Source organism: Macaca thibetana, chromosome 1, assembly GCF_024542745.1.
Source record: "Macaca thibetana thibetana isolate TM-01 chromosome 1, ASM2454274v1, whole genome shotgun sequence".
Classification (NCBI taxonomy): Eukaryota; Metazoa; Chordata; class Mammalia; order Primates; family Cercopithecidae; genus Macaca; species Macaca thibetana.
In genome coordinates, this window is record NC_065578.1 from 100,546,331 (window position 1) to 100,562,185 (window position 15,855).

At 38.4% G+C, this 15,855-nt stretch overlaps 1 non-coding gene across 1 annotated transcript; it reads left to right on the forward strand.

Moving 5' to 3' along the window:
• Positions 1 to 328: 328 nt before the first annotated feature.
• On the forward strand, positions 329 to 515 carry LOC126945385 (small Cajal body-specific RNA 16). Its single transcript, XR_007722434.1, has one exon. It is a non-coding gene; the product is annotated as a small Cajal body-specific RNA 16 (non-coding RNA).
• Positions 516 to 15,855: the final 15,340 nt, after the last annotated feature.

A 15,855-nucleotide genomic window follows, 5' to 3' on the forward strand; every position in this document is an offset into this window, starting at 1 on the left:
AGAGCCTTACCTGGTACAGTGAAGACATTATGCTAAGTGAAATAAATCAAACACAGAAGGACAAATATTGTAATCAAACACAGAAGGACAAATATTGTATGATTTCACTTACATAAAGTACTTAGAATAACCACATTTATAGAAACAAAAAATAGAATGGCAATTACCAGGGAGTGGGAGTGTCGGTAATGCGGAGTTGTTGTTTAATGGGTACAGTTTCAGTTTGGGAAGATGAGAACAGTCTAGTGATGGATAGCGGTGATGTATGCACAAAAAATGTGAATATACTTAATCCTACTGAATTGTACACTTAGAAGTGGTAAAAATGATGGCCTTGGGAAAGGCTCCTGTGTTGTTGAACCTGCTCAGTTGTGGGTGCAGCCTTGCACCAGGCAGCCCAACCCTGCCCTAAAGTAAATTTCCAGGAAAAGTCTTTCCTGGGTTGTGAATCTGCAGTAACAGGTGTGCACATCCTAGCAGCAGTTTGATGATCATGGATGAAACTGCAAACAGGACAAAAACAAACAAAAACAAACAAACTATAAATAAATAAAATGGTTAAAATGGTAAATTGTATGTCATGTCTATTTTGCCACAATAAAGAAGTGAATTATTCATAATTGTGATCGGCATTTCTGGTTTATATGGGGTTTTTGGTCAGGCTCCTTTTTGCCTTTACCCTACTTCTGCCCAAATTAATTTTTCTATCCCCTGTGTATTTCTACACACATAAAAATGGTGTGTGTGTGTGTGAGTTTGTGTAGGCACTTAGATAATCCAGAGACTGAAATACATAAGAAAAAGTATATATTAATCTCTTTGCAATTTCACAACTTGGTCTTTAGAGAGTCTTATTTCTCCAAATATGCTTTGTTCTAGTTCTTCATAGTTTTTTATTTATTTTTTGCTTTTTTTTGTTTGTTTATTTTTTGAGACAGAGTCTTGCTCTGTTGCCCAGGCTGGAGTGCAGTGGCTCTGTCTCTTCTCATTGTAGCCTCTGCCTCCTAGGTTCAAGCGATTCTCATGCTTCAGCCTCCCAAGTAGCTGAGGTTACAGGCGTATACCACCACATCTGGCTACTTTTTGTGTTTTTAGTAGGGACAGGGTTTCACCATGTTGCCCAGGCTGGTATCAAACTCCTGGTCTCAAGTGATTCGCCTGTTTGGACCTCCTAAAGTGCTGGGATTACAGGTGTGAGCCACTGCAGCTGGCCTAGTTTTAGATAGCTTTAAATATTGATGTCATGTGGCAATTACCATGGAATGGATATTGTCTATTGGGGTTTGTTTACTGGAAGTACTGCTTCTGACTTTCAGAAAAATATGAGGAAAGAAAAGCATGATGTCAACCTCTCTTTCTCCAACTTCATTTCTAATCACTCCACTTAAGTCCCATATAACTTCATGCCTAGACAATTATATTAGTGTTCTACTTTTAACTCTTAGCTCATTCAGTGTTTACTGTACTATTCAACCATATTGATTTTCTGAAACATAACCTTTTCCTAATAGATGACTTTATTTCCTATTTCACAAAGGTTATATCAAGCATGGGTGCTGTTAACTTCCTGCCCTTCCCCTACTTCTGTATACTTCTATAAACATCTCTGCATGCTGTGACCTTGCCTGCTTTCCCTGTTCCAGAAGGAGAATTTCACACTCCTACTTCCTAGCAAAGGCTAATCCAGCCACCTGTGCTCCGGCTTTCATTCCTCCCACCTTCTCCAAGACCTAGAGCTATCAGCTGTCTCTTTTCTTTCCTGTGTCTTTAGCTTCTTCCTCTCTTTCAGCTCCTTCTCTCTAGCCTATAAACAAGCTCCAGTCTTTTGCAGTTTGCAAAACAAACAGTGCTTTTCTCACCATCCTGAATTTCTCCTTCTATTCATTCTTAAGCCTCTTGAAAGACTGAGGTCTGTTCACTTTCTCCACTTTCTTTCCACTCCTACAGTCTCCTGCCACCCCTCAGCTGAAACTGAGCTATGAATATTACCCATGGCTGCTTAGGCACCACATCCAGTAGGCAGTTTTCATTATTTATCTATCCAACCTGTTTGCAGTTTTGACAACGTTGACCTTTAAAATCATTCTTTCCTTGGCTTCCAGGGAACCACGTCTCTTAATTCTATAATTTTTCCTTCTCCCTTTTCCTCTGTCTACCCTCAACTATTGTGCATCCTATTTTGCCCTTTGGAGTCCCTTCTCAGCCTGCACAGAGGTGACAATTCCAGGCCAATGCCATCACCATAGGCTAATGACTCCAAAATCTCTCCCTTAGCCTCCACATTTTCCCATTTTCTAAACTCAGTTGCAAACTGAACATGTCCACCTGGATGTGCAGTTTAATTCCCTTTCCCCTGATCTATCCCCCAACCTCTGCTTTCCATAGCTTGGTACCTGGCTATCAAGTGCCCATGCAGAAACATGGAAAAGATTCTATTGTCTTCCTTTTCTAAATAACTAATCCAATTAGGATTGTGTGCTGTGTGCATTTCACTAAAGTGTCTCTTTAAGACTAGTTCCCTTATTTGTCTATCCTGCATGGCTCTTTAGCTATTTAGCTAATAGTTCTTTAACTATTCACTTCCTCAAATAAGTTAGCACCACGTTAAGAATCTTATAAAATATTCTTTATTTACTATAAAACTGTCTATAGTAACTTCCAAATCTTTTTTAAGAACATCTGGAAATTTAGGCCAGAAATTTAATTTATTAATAATTAAAATATAGCAATGAAATAGCACTTCACATCCATTAGGATGGCTATTTGAAAAAAAAAAAAAGAAAATAACAAGTGCTGGCAAGGACGTGGAGAAGTAGGAACCCTTGTGCACTGCCAGTGGAAATGTAAAATGATGCCGCCATTGTGGAATGCAAAATGGTGATTCCTCAGCAAATTTAACATGGAATTATCATACAATTCAGTGATTCCACTTGTATGTCTATACACAAAAGAATTAAAAGTAAAGACTAGATCAGATATTTGTACACCAATATTTATAAGAGTATTATTCACAATAACCAAAAATGGAAATGACCCAAATAACAATGAATGGATAAATGGATCAGCAAAATGTAGTATATACATATATACAATGCAATATTTTGGGCTTTCAGAAAATTAACATCCTGATAATACTACAACATGGATGAATCTTGAGGATATTATGCTAAGTGAAATAAGCCAGACACAGAGGACAAATGTGATTGCACTTATCTGAGGTACCTAGAATAGTTAAATTCATAGAAACAGAAAGTAGAAATAGTGAATTCCAAGAGGTGTGGGGAAGGGATAACAAGGAACTATTTTTTACTGAGTGTAAAGTTTCTATTTGGGATGATAACAAATGTCTTCAAGGTGAATATTGGTGATATTTGCACAACAACATGAATGTATGTAACACTATTGAATTGTACACATAAAAATGGTTAACATGGTAAATTTTATGTTATGAACCTTTTCCTACAATTAAAAACATTAAAAAATATATAGAGAATTTTTCGAAACTTTCATTTCTTTAGTGTTCTGGAAGAATTTACTCTGTCCTGAATGACACAAAGGAATGGGAACTAACCGAAGCACATGATCTCTTGGCAAAATCAGAGATGTCAATGGGCAATTTGAAACCTCTGAGTGAAAAGAAATAGAGAGCATCTATAGATGTGAGGGTGATCTGCTGCAAAACCTGTCCCTCTAGCGATTGCAGAAATTCCTTCTTTCCTTGTCTGTTTGCATCTCCCCAGATGTCTGGCAGTGGAGTGTGAGTTTCTCCGCTTGAATTGGACTCTTCCTACTGCTGTTAAAGGAAACCATGAATACAGTGCACCCAATAACAAAATAGAACTATTCCTAGGAAAAAGAAATTTTAAAATACATACATTTGTAGAGTAATTATAAAGCAATCCAAAGGCTGAATAACAGACAAAAGCAACTCAAGATCAGAACAAAGCTTTGGGAGGTCTAACAGGGAAATACATGCATCATTGTTAAGCGGCAGAGTAAATACAGCATGAAAACTCAAAACTGCTTATCTGTGTGGTTTTCATAGTGTCAGTATATATGCAGAGTTGGTCTGACTGCACTGAAAGCCATTAAAGGTCATGGAAGTAAAAACAAAAGTCAGACCGTCTGTGTGAAACTTTGGCAAGCAAATGCCAAGTTTCTTCAACATTTTCTCAGTTCTGAAGAAGTGAGCGAGAGGTGGCAGTAATGGTCTTCCTCTTTCTCTCTCTGTCTCCCCCCTCTCTCCCTCACTCTCTCAATTGTAAATTAAAGCATTATTTTCTTTGTGGCCCCACAAATAGAATTCAATATTACAGTGAAGGTTACCAATGAAAGAGATGATCTGTTCCTTTTAATATCTATTTATTTCCATGCATATTGCACCATAGTTAAACTGAGAACTTTGTCCTTTTAAATTGACCTGCTTTGGGGAAAAAATACGCACTCCCTTAGAAAAGACCTCCTCCTTGTCAAATCAAAATTGCTTCAGATCAGTGAAGACCACAGGAATACTCACTGCATCCACATAGAATCAGGATGCCAGAAATAGCAGATCACATGTTTTTCTTTAGTTATGCAACACAGCTTTTGAGTACAGATCAGGAAGCTGCTGAAATGTTAGGTAGATATGGGTGACAAATTATGTTGGTTGAAAAAGTAGCTACACTCAGTGGGATGAACATGCCTAGGTATTTACATTTACTCAGCAACTGGGTACTGGAGATAGTGTTTTGTTTTGTTTTGTTTTGCAGGGGGGTGGTAAAGTATGGAAAGGAAGCAATATGTCAATTCTGCAAGCATTTACAGAATGATTACTATATGTGGGACACTATGCTAGGTACAGTTGTGAGTTACTTAAAGCTCAACAAGTGTTGAGTAATTTCCCGCAAGGTCTCATTGCTAATAAATAACAGAACATAGGCCTTTGTAATTCTAAAGTCCATGTTTTTAACCTCTATTCTATGTTACTGCTCAATTACATTTGTTAAAAGGGCAAGGTTCTGCATTATATGTTCCTCTATCTGGACTCCCCCTGTAACACCTGGATCAGTCTTCCCCAGTAGTTTCCCTTTCCTCAGTCCTCTTCTATAAACCAAGACATTCAAGAGGTCTTACTCATTGACCCTAAGTTCCATGTACCTCTGTTGCTGCTACTACAACTACTATTGCTACAGTTAATAGCACTAGTTCTATTATAATGTTACTGTTACTAACCATGAGAATTGATAAAATTCATTGAGTACTTACTATATGGATGGAACTCTGATAAGAATTTTGCACTTGATCTTAGCCAAAAGCCCAAGAAGTGATTTCTAGGGATTTTGTAAACCTTATTTCATGTAACACTTTCAATGGTAGTTGGAGGTGCATGCGCTGGAAATAGACTTTTCTGGGGTTAGGTGCTAGCCTCTTCATTCATTAGCTGTGTGACCATTGGCAAGTTGTTTAACTTTATGGACTTTTGATTTCCTTATCAGTACAAATGAAAATAATAAAAATATCTGTCTAAGAGAAGTTTGGAGAAAATTGTACAATGTAATTTAAAGAAATGGCTAGCATACCTGATAAATATTGGCTATAAGTTGTCATCACTATTAATAAAAATACTATTAATATTTTCATCCATTGGTAAAATCCCTGCCATCTTCATACTGCCCATCTATGAAGAATTTTACCTTGGTTTATTTTTTGTAACTATTTTTTTTTAATTTCAGTTCCCTGTCTGAAACTCTATTTTGATCCTCTGTCCAATTGCCTGGATTCCTAGCCCTCTGTTTTATTCCAGGGGACTGGATATTGTCCCTAACTGCTGCTTAGCCTCTGACTGGGTTACTGCACATCACCCACTTCTGCCTAACATCTCACGTAAGGTAGAGCATGCATCATTACAGTTACAGAGGATTCAAAGATGAAAAGAAATAGCCCTGTCCTAAAACAACTTATAATCTTTAAAAAATAGAAAATATCATATCAGACATAACTTATACATCTCCTTGGATACCAGTGGCCTTGCCTCTGCTGCCTCCCAGGCCATTAGCTTCTCCTTGGAAGCCTCTGAGGTACACTTACTTTATTACTCATGCAGTTCTGCTGAATGGAGCCAACTAATTGCTTCTCCAAGATTATCGGCCCTCCACCGTGGTTGCCACCGTGCAACCAGGTAACCAGCCATATGCCCAGAGTCTCTGGCTACTTCTGCCACTTATAGGTTCAGATGAAACACTTCATCACAGGGCATGGTTTTTGGCTTCCTGATCAGCTAGATATTACATCTGGAAGTACAGGAAAATTAACTCCCTGTGGGATCAATTTGAGTCAAAGAAGGGAAGCAAATAATAATTCTCTCTCCTCTCTCCCTTCCAACCAGTTTTCCAGGGTGGCTGAGCAATAAGCGTAGCAAACGATTCAGTCTCTCTGTGGCTTATTTTGAAGCAGTGGCTGGCATGATAACCTTTTATTACTTCTCATCCTTCCCAGACTCACTTCCTTTTCCCTCACTCTCACTGCCCTGGGATTGCATCTTCCATACAAAGTTTAATCATTTAATCCATGCCTCAGGGTCTGTTTCCTAGGGAACTCAGGCTAAGAAAAACATGAGTAGAACTATTAGGCACATTCTGATAACCTCCCTAATAGGGTTACTAGAAGCACTCTGGGAAGCTGGAGGAGGAAGAGAAGATTAATTTAGCTGGATTTTAATACGAAGAATGGTTAATATTTACCTCTTCCTAAATGCCAGTCACTATCTAATGAGCCTCACATGTACTATGATTTTCCTCATTTTACATATGAGTAAACCAAAGCATAGCAAAGTTAAATAACTTACTCCAGGTCATACAGCCTACTGGTAGAAGTTAGGATTCAAATTTTACCATAAAGACAATGCTCTTAATTGCTAGTCTTTGAAAAAGTTATGCAAAATGCAATGAGGGGCCAGGCTTGGTGGTTCACGCCTATAATCCCAGCACTTCGGGAGACTGAAGTGGACTGATCCTTTGGGTCTAGGAGTTCAAGACCAGCCTGGGTAACATGGTGAAACCCAGTCTCTATTTAGAAAGTTTTAAAAAAGGCAGTGAGGGAAGAGGATCAAGTCGAATGGACTCTGGAGCTCCAAAATTTGAAACTGGTGAGTCAAAGAATGAAAGGAGAGTCATTAGGCTTAAAATAAGAGAAGATATGGAATAATGAGAGATCCTTATGTAGCCTGGTGCTCTTTATGATCATTCCTCTTCACACAGCCATCTCTCACCACACCTTTCCCCTTCTCCAACACACAACACACTAATATAACTGAACAGTTTTGTCTTCAGGGTTAGCACGTAACCCCATGTTTCCCTCCCACTAACTGTTTGCCTGAAAGGAAAAAAAAACATACACTTCATAGATAAATCCTCTCATTCCACACTTAGAGATAAGGAGCTTCTAAAAGCAAATATCAGACTTCGTTTTAGCCATAAATGATGTTATCAAACTCTTTCCTGTTTTGATGGAGGGGGACAGTTAGAAGGCAAGAAAGCCCTGAGTCCCTGGAAGGGGACAGAACATTCTGTAGGCAGGAAAGATGGCCTTACTAATTATACAATTTATTCATGGCTCTTCATGGTTCATCTTCATCTGAGAACAAGCAAGAAAGAGCTAGCCATAGCAGTCTTGTGGGGCCATGCTTTGACAAATCATCATGGAAACCATGATCAGATAAGAAACGTAAGCAGAGATCTAATCCATGGTAGGATATTTATAAAAAATGGACAGAATTCTGTTTGGAATGTCAACTGTTTTAAACATGGAAATTGTAATCAGATGCTGGGTATTATGAAACGTAATGACTGTTATAGTTCAAATTTAGTTTCAACAAATGTTTTTACAAGAAAATCCTCTATGGAAATAACATCGTTTCTAAGCTTAATCTTGGAACGATAGACAATTTTGTTAAAATCGTATTTGTTATATTTTATCAGTCAATAATGGATGTGATTATAGAATTCATTTTATAAGGCATGCCCCATATGTGTGTGAGATGCTAGTGAGGAAGACCAATAGGAAATGCCAATATTTGAAGTAAAAAATTACAGTCCTCTGAAATGCCCAAGCATAGCTTTTAAAATAAAATTTCCCATGTGTCTTAGCCTATTTAGACTACTAGAACAAAATGCCTTAGACAGGGTAATTTATAAACAACAGAAATTTGTTGCTCACGGTTCTGGAAACTCTGAAGTTCACAATCAAGGCACCAGCAGATTCAGTGTCTGGTGATGGCTTTAGGGATGACACCTTGTTCTTGTGTCCTCACATGGCAGAGGAGACAGAAGGAGTAAATAGGCTGCGTCAAGCCCTTTACAGGGGTACTAATTCCATTCATAAGGGTGAGTCTCCTCCAAGGCCCCGCCTCTTAATACCATCACCTTGATGGTTAGGTTTCAGCATATGAATTTTGGAGGGATACAAACATTCAGACCATAGAATCATATACATTAATTTTTAAAAATTTTTCCTCAGTTTTGCTTCGTGTCCCTGTGTGTTTGACGTTCCTAGTCGTATCACCATTTTGAACAAGGACAGCAACTTATTAGTGTTGTTACCTAAGCTTGTGCATTTTGTAGTTGTTCAATACCAAAGGATCCCCATGCTAATGAATCCTTTTAATTACATCTGATTTTGCAAACATTTGGATATTCGTTTGGCTAAATTTAGTTAACTTTAGTTAACCAAACAGTCAGGGGAACAGCACTGATGCACTTCCCCGCACTGTATAACTGTCTTCCATGAGACAAGAGAAATCTATTTCATGATGGTTAAAAGCTCCCCATGGTCCCACAAGCTAATTAAAATAAATTAGAGTCATGCTTAGTAGCAATAGAAAATTAATATTTAATTTAAAATAACTAGTTTTAAATTACATTTTTGTGTGTTTTCCACAGTTCATTAAAATCATTTTTATATCAAAATTGAGTAACATAAAATGTTAGCTTTTCTATTTCCACTGTAAAATAATTATCACGAGTTGAGTGGGGTGCAGTGTCTCATGCCTGTAATCCCAGCAATTTGGGAGGCTGAGGCAGGTCGATCACTTGAGGTCAGGAGTTCAAGACCAGCCTTGTCAACATGGCAAAACTCCTTCTCTACTAAGAGTACAAAAATTAGTTGGGCATGGTGGTGAACACCTGTAATCCCAGCTATTTGGGAGGCTGAGGCATGAGAATTGCTTGAACCTGGGAGGTAGAGGTTGCAGTGAGCCGAGATTGCACCACTACGCTCCATCCTGGGTGATGAGTGAGCCTCTATCTACAAAAAAAACAAAAACAAAAACAAAACAAAAAAATAATCACGGGCTGGGTCCAGTGGCTCACACCTGTAATCTCAGCACTTTGGGAGATGAAGGAGGGAGGATCACTTGAGGCCAGGAATTTGAGTGCAGCCAGAGTAACACTAGTGAGAGCCTGTTTCTACAAAAAATTAAAAAATTAGCTAGATGTGGAGGTGCACATCTGTAGTCCTAGCTTCTCAGGAGGCTGAGGCTGAGGCAGAAACCCCACTTGAGCCCAGGAGTTCGAAGTTGCAGTAAGCTATCATTGTGCTACTTGCACTCCAGCCTGGGTGACAGAGCCAGACGCTGTCTCTAAAATAAATAAATAAATAAATAAAAATTAGCACAAATTTAGTGGCTTAAAATAATGCAAATTTCTTATCTCACAGTTCTACAGGCCAGAAGTCCAGTATGAGTTCCTTCCTGTTGGCTCTAGAAGAAAATCACTTCCTTGCTTATTCAGGTGTTAACAGAATCCAGTTCCATGTGGCTGAAGGACTGAGGTCCTCATTTTCTTCCCGATAGTGAACTGAGGGCCATTACTGTGGCCATTTGGAGGCCACTGTAGTCCCTGATTCATGGCCCCCTTCCACCCTAAAAGCCAGGCATGTTGGGTTGAGTCTTTGTTGCATCTCTTTCTGACCACAGCAAGAAAAAAGTTCTCTGCTTTAAAAAATGCATGTAGTTCAATTGGACTCACCTGGGTGGTCCAGGATATTCAGGACAGATAATCTGAAGGTCCATAACCTTAATCACATCTGCAAATTCCCTTTCGCCATGTAAGATGACACAAGTTCCAGAGATTAAGACAGGGACATCTTTGGGGGCCGTTATTCTGTCTACCACACATGAAGAAGCACATGGGTGGTGGAGGGAACAAAAATTATCTAAGAAAAAACTATGTTTTACACATTTTTTTTTTCCCGGAACATGTCTCCCAAACATTGTCCCTGTAAGTGGTTTATAACTCTTGAAAAGTCACGCTTACTGGTTTACAGTGCATAACTCAATGGTTTACAGTGCAGTTGAAGAAGACATCCATCATGAAGCATGACACACTGGCACTGTTTTCTTTTGTTAGGAGGTCTGTTGGCCTCTCCTTTTTAGGGTATTATGCCAACCAGCATCAAGAGCCTCCTGACTTTCTGACCTCACGGTCTGATATCTGGATCTTACAAACTGCTCTAAATGTTCAAGGTGAACTGTGGCAGTTCTCCAGAAGTATATAGCCTTTCTGGAGAATCTACTCCAAACAGTAGGACATGCTAATTGTGGATCTCTCTAGGGGATCAAAGTTACTTTTAGGTGAACTCCAATGAGGATCTGATTTAATCCAGTTATATCTAATAGTCTGACCAGCAGACTTTTCTGGTGGTCATTTTTTTTTATGTGGGTCTGGACCATCGATTTGTTACTAGACTATTGCGGTAGCTTTCTAATTCATCTCCCTGCTTCCAGTCTCTCCCCACAATATCTTATCCTCTATATTATCAGAACAGTGGGAATTCTCAACTTTTTAATGTTTAACATCCCTGAGGAATCCACTACCCTTCCATTAGTAACAGTGCCTCATAATGGTAGTACTTCTCTACACAAAGTCTGTTAGTTTATAAAAGAATCCTAGATGATTCTGAGTCCCCATTACTCATCCCCAAATAATTCTGCAACCTCCTTTTTATATACTTTAAGGGAGCATAGGATCATCATCATCATAAAATTTTTTGCCTGTAATCCTAGCGACTTGGGAGGCAGAGGCGGGAGGATCACTTGAGCCCAGGAGTTTGAGGCTGCAGTGAGCCATAATCACGCCACTGCACTCTAGCCTGGGCAACAGAGTAAGACCCTGTCTCTTAAAAAGTAACAAAAAAAAAAAAAAAAACCTTTTATTGTCATTACAATAACACGCATTTCTTACCATGTGCCAGATATTGTTCTAGGTGCTTTATGTATGTTAATTACTTTAATCTGTGTTAAGTGCTCTGATTAAACCAATGTTTCAGATGAGAGAAATGAGGTTAAGTGACTTGCCCATAGTCATATAATTAAATTAATAAGTGAGGGACCTGTGATATGAACTCAGATTCCATACTCTCAACCACTAAGCCAAACTATAACCCAGCACCCTCTGTTAAGAATCCAGGATTATCTATTTACTAAAACATAAATATTATCATACCTCTACTTTCCAAAACTTTACAGATTTTATTTATTTATTTTTATTTTATTTTATTTATTTTGAGGCATAGTCTCACTCTGTCACCCAGGCTGGAGTGTATTGGTGCACTCTTTACTCACTGCAACCTCCACCTTCTGGGTTCAAGTGATTCTCTTGACTCAGCCTCCCAAGTAGCTGGGATTACAGGCACGCACCAACACGCCTGGCTAATTTTTGTATTTTTAGTAGAGACGGGGTTTTGCCATGTTGGTCAAGCTGACCTCAGGTAATCTGTGTGCCTCAGCCTCCCAGAGTGCTGGGATTACAGGCATGAACCACCACGCCCCGCCTAAAGATTTTAGCATAGCGTTCAAGACTCTTGATTATCCATATCCAACCTCAAAACTGACCCTAATGATTTCATTCTAGTATCCCATCACATTTGCTTCCATTCAGTAAACATGGATTGGGTATTTTGATCTAGGTAGAAAGGGTATAAAGATCCTACAAGGTACATCAGAGAAACAAAGAAATAATGATCATAAACAGAGAAGGGGATTTACTTATTGAGGCTTTATGTGTCAGGCACTGCGCTGTTCCATGTATTTACCCCTTACAGTTGGGATAGCAGTGGTACAACTGGGATTTAGACTCTGGCCTGTCTCCAAAGCTCATGGTTTTTCCATGATACCAGAGGTTTTTAAAATTTTTCTTTCCTGTCAAGTAACTTATTATTGAAATGGAAATAAGCCAAATAGATGACAGCAGAACTTCTCTGATTAATCAGATGTGAAACCCAGAACCCCGACCTACCTCCATCCCTAGGTCTCTGACAGGACACCACAGAGCTCAATTTGGAAACCATGCACGCCACAGTGCTGCTTTTCTTTGGTTTGGCCTTTTAATAATGTACAAAGTGCAATAGTGTAAATAGTGTAGGGTGTGCAATGCATTTTGGGAACTAAAAAATAAAAGGAGGAACCAGAACTAAATTTTATAAAAGAAAAGTAATTTCCACAGAGAAGGTTACATTTGACCTGTGTCTTAAAAGTGGGTAGGGGTTTTCCAACAGGAGAATGAAGTATGAACTCTTAAGGCAGACACAGCAATATAAATATCCTGACCACGTTTGGCATTCTCATATTTCATTGCCTTTAAAAACAAAAATGGAAACTTGGTGCCTGGACAGTATAGTGTGGTCATAAGAGACTAGGTTGGAAGACAGGGGACTGGAACTAGACTTGCTGGACTAGCTACTTCAGTGCCTCGTTCTTCATCTTTTCATGTATGAATTCAGAGGATCACACTAGGGACCAATAAAAACTCCTTCAAGCCATAGAAACATCATTCTGTAGATCATGTGCAATTTCTTTTCTGCTATCTTATCTGCAAATGTAGAAGAAAAACTATTACAAGTGTCATGATTAAGAGCTGGGGTTTTGCTACTCACTTGCTTTATGATTCAGAGCAAGGTTCTTAACTACACTATGCTTGAATCACCCTAGTTAACTACATAAGGTTGTTGGAAAAAGTATGTTAATGCACATAAAGTACATTGCCTGCTGTATATCAAGGGTTTAATAAGTGTTAACTATAATTATATATGTGTGTGCACATAATGCATATGTACATCTACATGGGTAGAACTTTTAAAAGATTCACAGGTTATACAGAATATGTAGACTTCAAAAATGCAATAAAACAAGAAAAGTATCTTTGTAATCTTAACTAGAAGTAAGTGTTTCCAACATTAAAAGCTGGACTTTTCGTTTTAAAAAAAAAATGTTAAATTTTTTTAAATTGACAAATAACGATTGTACGTATTTGGAGAATACATAGCGATGTTTGGATCCATATAATGTATAGTGATCAGATGAGGGTAATTAGCATATCCGTAATCTCACATATTTATCATTTCTTTGTGTTGGGAACATTCAATATCGTCCTTCTAGCTATTTGAAACTATACATTATTGTAAATTATAGTCATTCCACAGTGATATGGAACACTAGGACTTATTCCTCCTATCTAGCTGTAATTTTGTATCCTTTAACAAATCTCTCCCTGTTCTTCACATTCTTTTATCCTCCCAGACTCTAGTATCACCTGCTCTACTATTTACTCAAAAAAAAAAAAAAAAGTGGACTTTTACTTATTGCTTTGACTTTAGGTCAAAAAAGTGAAGGAATTGCATCTTCTTATCTGTCCTTTTGGTCCTTGGAAAGACTTATTTTCTTTATTGTAGTTTGTTTTCTAGAAAGAAATAATCTATCCAACTTCTAAAACTCCGTATTTAAATGTCTGTTTTGATTTAATTCAACAAGAAAAATAAGGATAATAGCTCTCATGTTTAATATACATGTGTGTCAGGCAATTTTAGACACTTTACTCAGATAATCTCATGTATCCTCACAACAATTTTATGAAATAAATATTCTTATTCCCATTTTACAAATGAGTAAATAGAGGCAAAGAGGATTAAAGATTCTGCCCAGGTCATGTGACTAAGAATTGCAGAGCCAGAATTCTGTCCCAAGTACTGCCTTGCTGGTCACGTTTGACTTTCCCACTTGCACTGCAGGACCCAAGCTGCTTTCTGAGGAGAGCAGGGAGCTGCCCTGAGATCAACACTTGGTCCTGTTCTATCAGTACTTACGAAAAATAGCTAATGATCTAAATTCTCTAGGTACCCGAATGTCCTTCAACGGATGGAAGAGTAAACTGAATGTGGCATATCCACACAATAGAATATTTTTTGGCCATAAAAAGGAATAAAGTACTGTGCTAATACATGCTACAACTTGGATGGACCTTGAAAACATTATGCCAAGTGAAAGAAGTCAATAAAAAAATACCACGTAATGTATGGTTCCATTCATATCAAAGTCCAGAACAGAGAAATCTATAGAGACTAAGATGGTTGCTTAGCGATAGGAGGGCGGGGGACAACGCAGTAATAGCTAAAGAGGATGGAATTTCTTTCTGAGGTGATAAAAATGTTCTAAAATTGACAGTGTTGATGGTGACACATATCTGGGAATATACTAAAAGCCATTGTATGGTATGTTTTAAATGGGTGAATTACATGGGATATGAATTATATCTCAACACAATTGGTTTTTTTTGTTGATGTTGTTTTTTGTTTTTTGTCTTTTTTGAGACGGAGTCTCACTCTGTTGCCCAGGCTGGAGTGCAGGGGCGCGATCTCGACTCACTGCAAGCTCTGCCACCCGGGTTCACGCCATTCTCCTCTCTCAGCCTCCCGAATAGCTGGAACCACAGGTGCCCGCCACCACGCCCGGCTAATTTTTTGTATTTTTAGTAGAGACGGGGTTTCACCGCGTTAGCCAGGGTGGTCTCGATCTCCTGACCTCGTGATCCGCCTCCCAAAGTGCTGGGATTATAGGCGTGAGCCACCGCGCCCAGCCAACACAATTGTTTCTAAGAAATTATCTGGGGACTTTTAAAAAATGCTGATTCCTGGCTTTGCCTCACCCCACCCACACCTCCATCTCAACTCCTACCTCTGAGTTTCCAGTTCAATAAATCTGGGCTGATTCTCTGGAAATGTGTATTTTATCAAAGGTGCCCCCAGTCATTCTTGTGATAATGCATGTTTGGCTGTTAGTGCTCCAGAAATGGGTTGGGCTGGCCAAGAACTAACCCAGAAGTAGGCCAAACGTGTTGAAACCCGGAATTCCTGGGTGGACATGGCTCTTTTTAACTGGCATGATTTTCAGGGTGGCTGGTGGAATACCAAAATCACTGAATATCAAATATCACAAAGTTGGCTTGGGCACTTTTTTTCCCTGGGAGTAAAGCAGTGTCCAGTAAAATCTGGAAGAATATTGTTTTACTGGAACATCTTGAGATTCCTGTTGAGCAAGCTTTTTCCTTTTTGCATAATTTTGGTGATCTTCTTTGCTCCATTGTAAATGAGTTCCCAAAGTTCTTCTTCAGTTGATTTTCTATATGGCAAGTTAATAGAGTATCTTATTTCTGAGAGGTGGAGATGAATGAAAAAAATAACTTAATAGAGAAAAAGCACATCAACTCCAGGAGAAGGAATTATACTGAGAAAGAAGTAATGACAAAAGTTTAGTGTCTGAAATTTTATATTTTAATGACAGATTGGCTAAATGATCAGAAAATAGACTTAAGGAAATGACACTAAATTGGAAGGAGATGAAATAAATGAGCTTCTAACTAATGTTTAACCATATTTCATGATTATAAATATTAAACCAGGTACATTTCTGGGATTTTTACTATTCAAATATAAAAATTTGGGCCCCTGAAGAGAACAACACTACATTTTATTATTCTAAAAATACAAATACTTTTGAGTATTTCTAGAATGCGACATACTTTTTCTGACTAAACAGCATTACCTCTT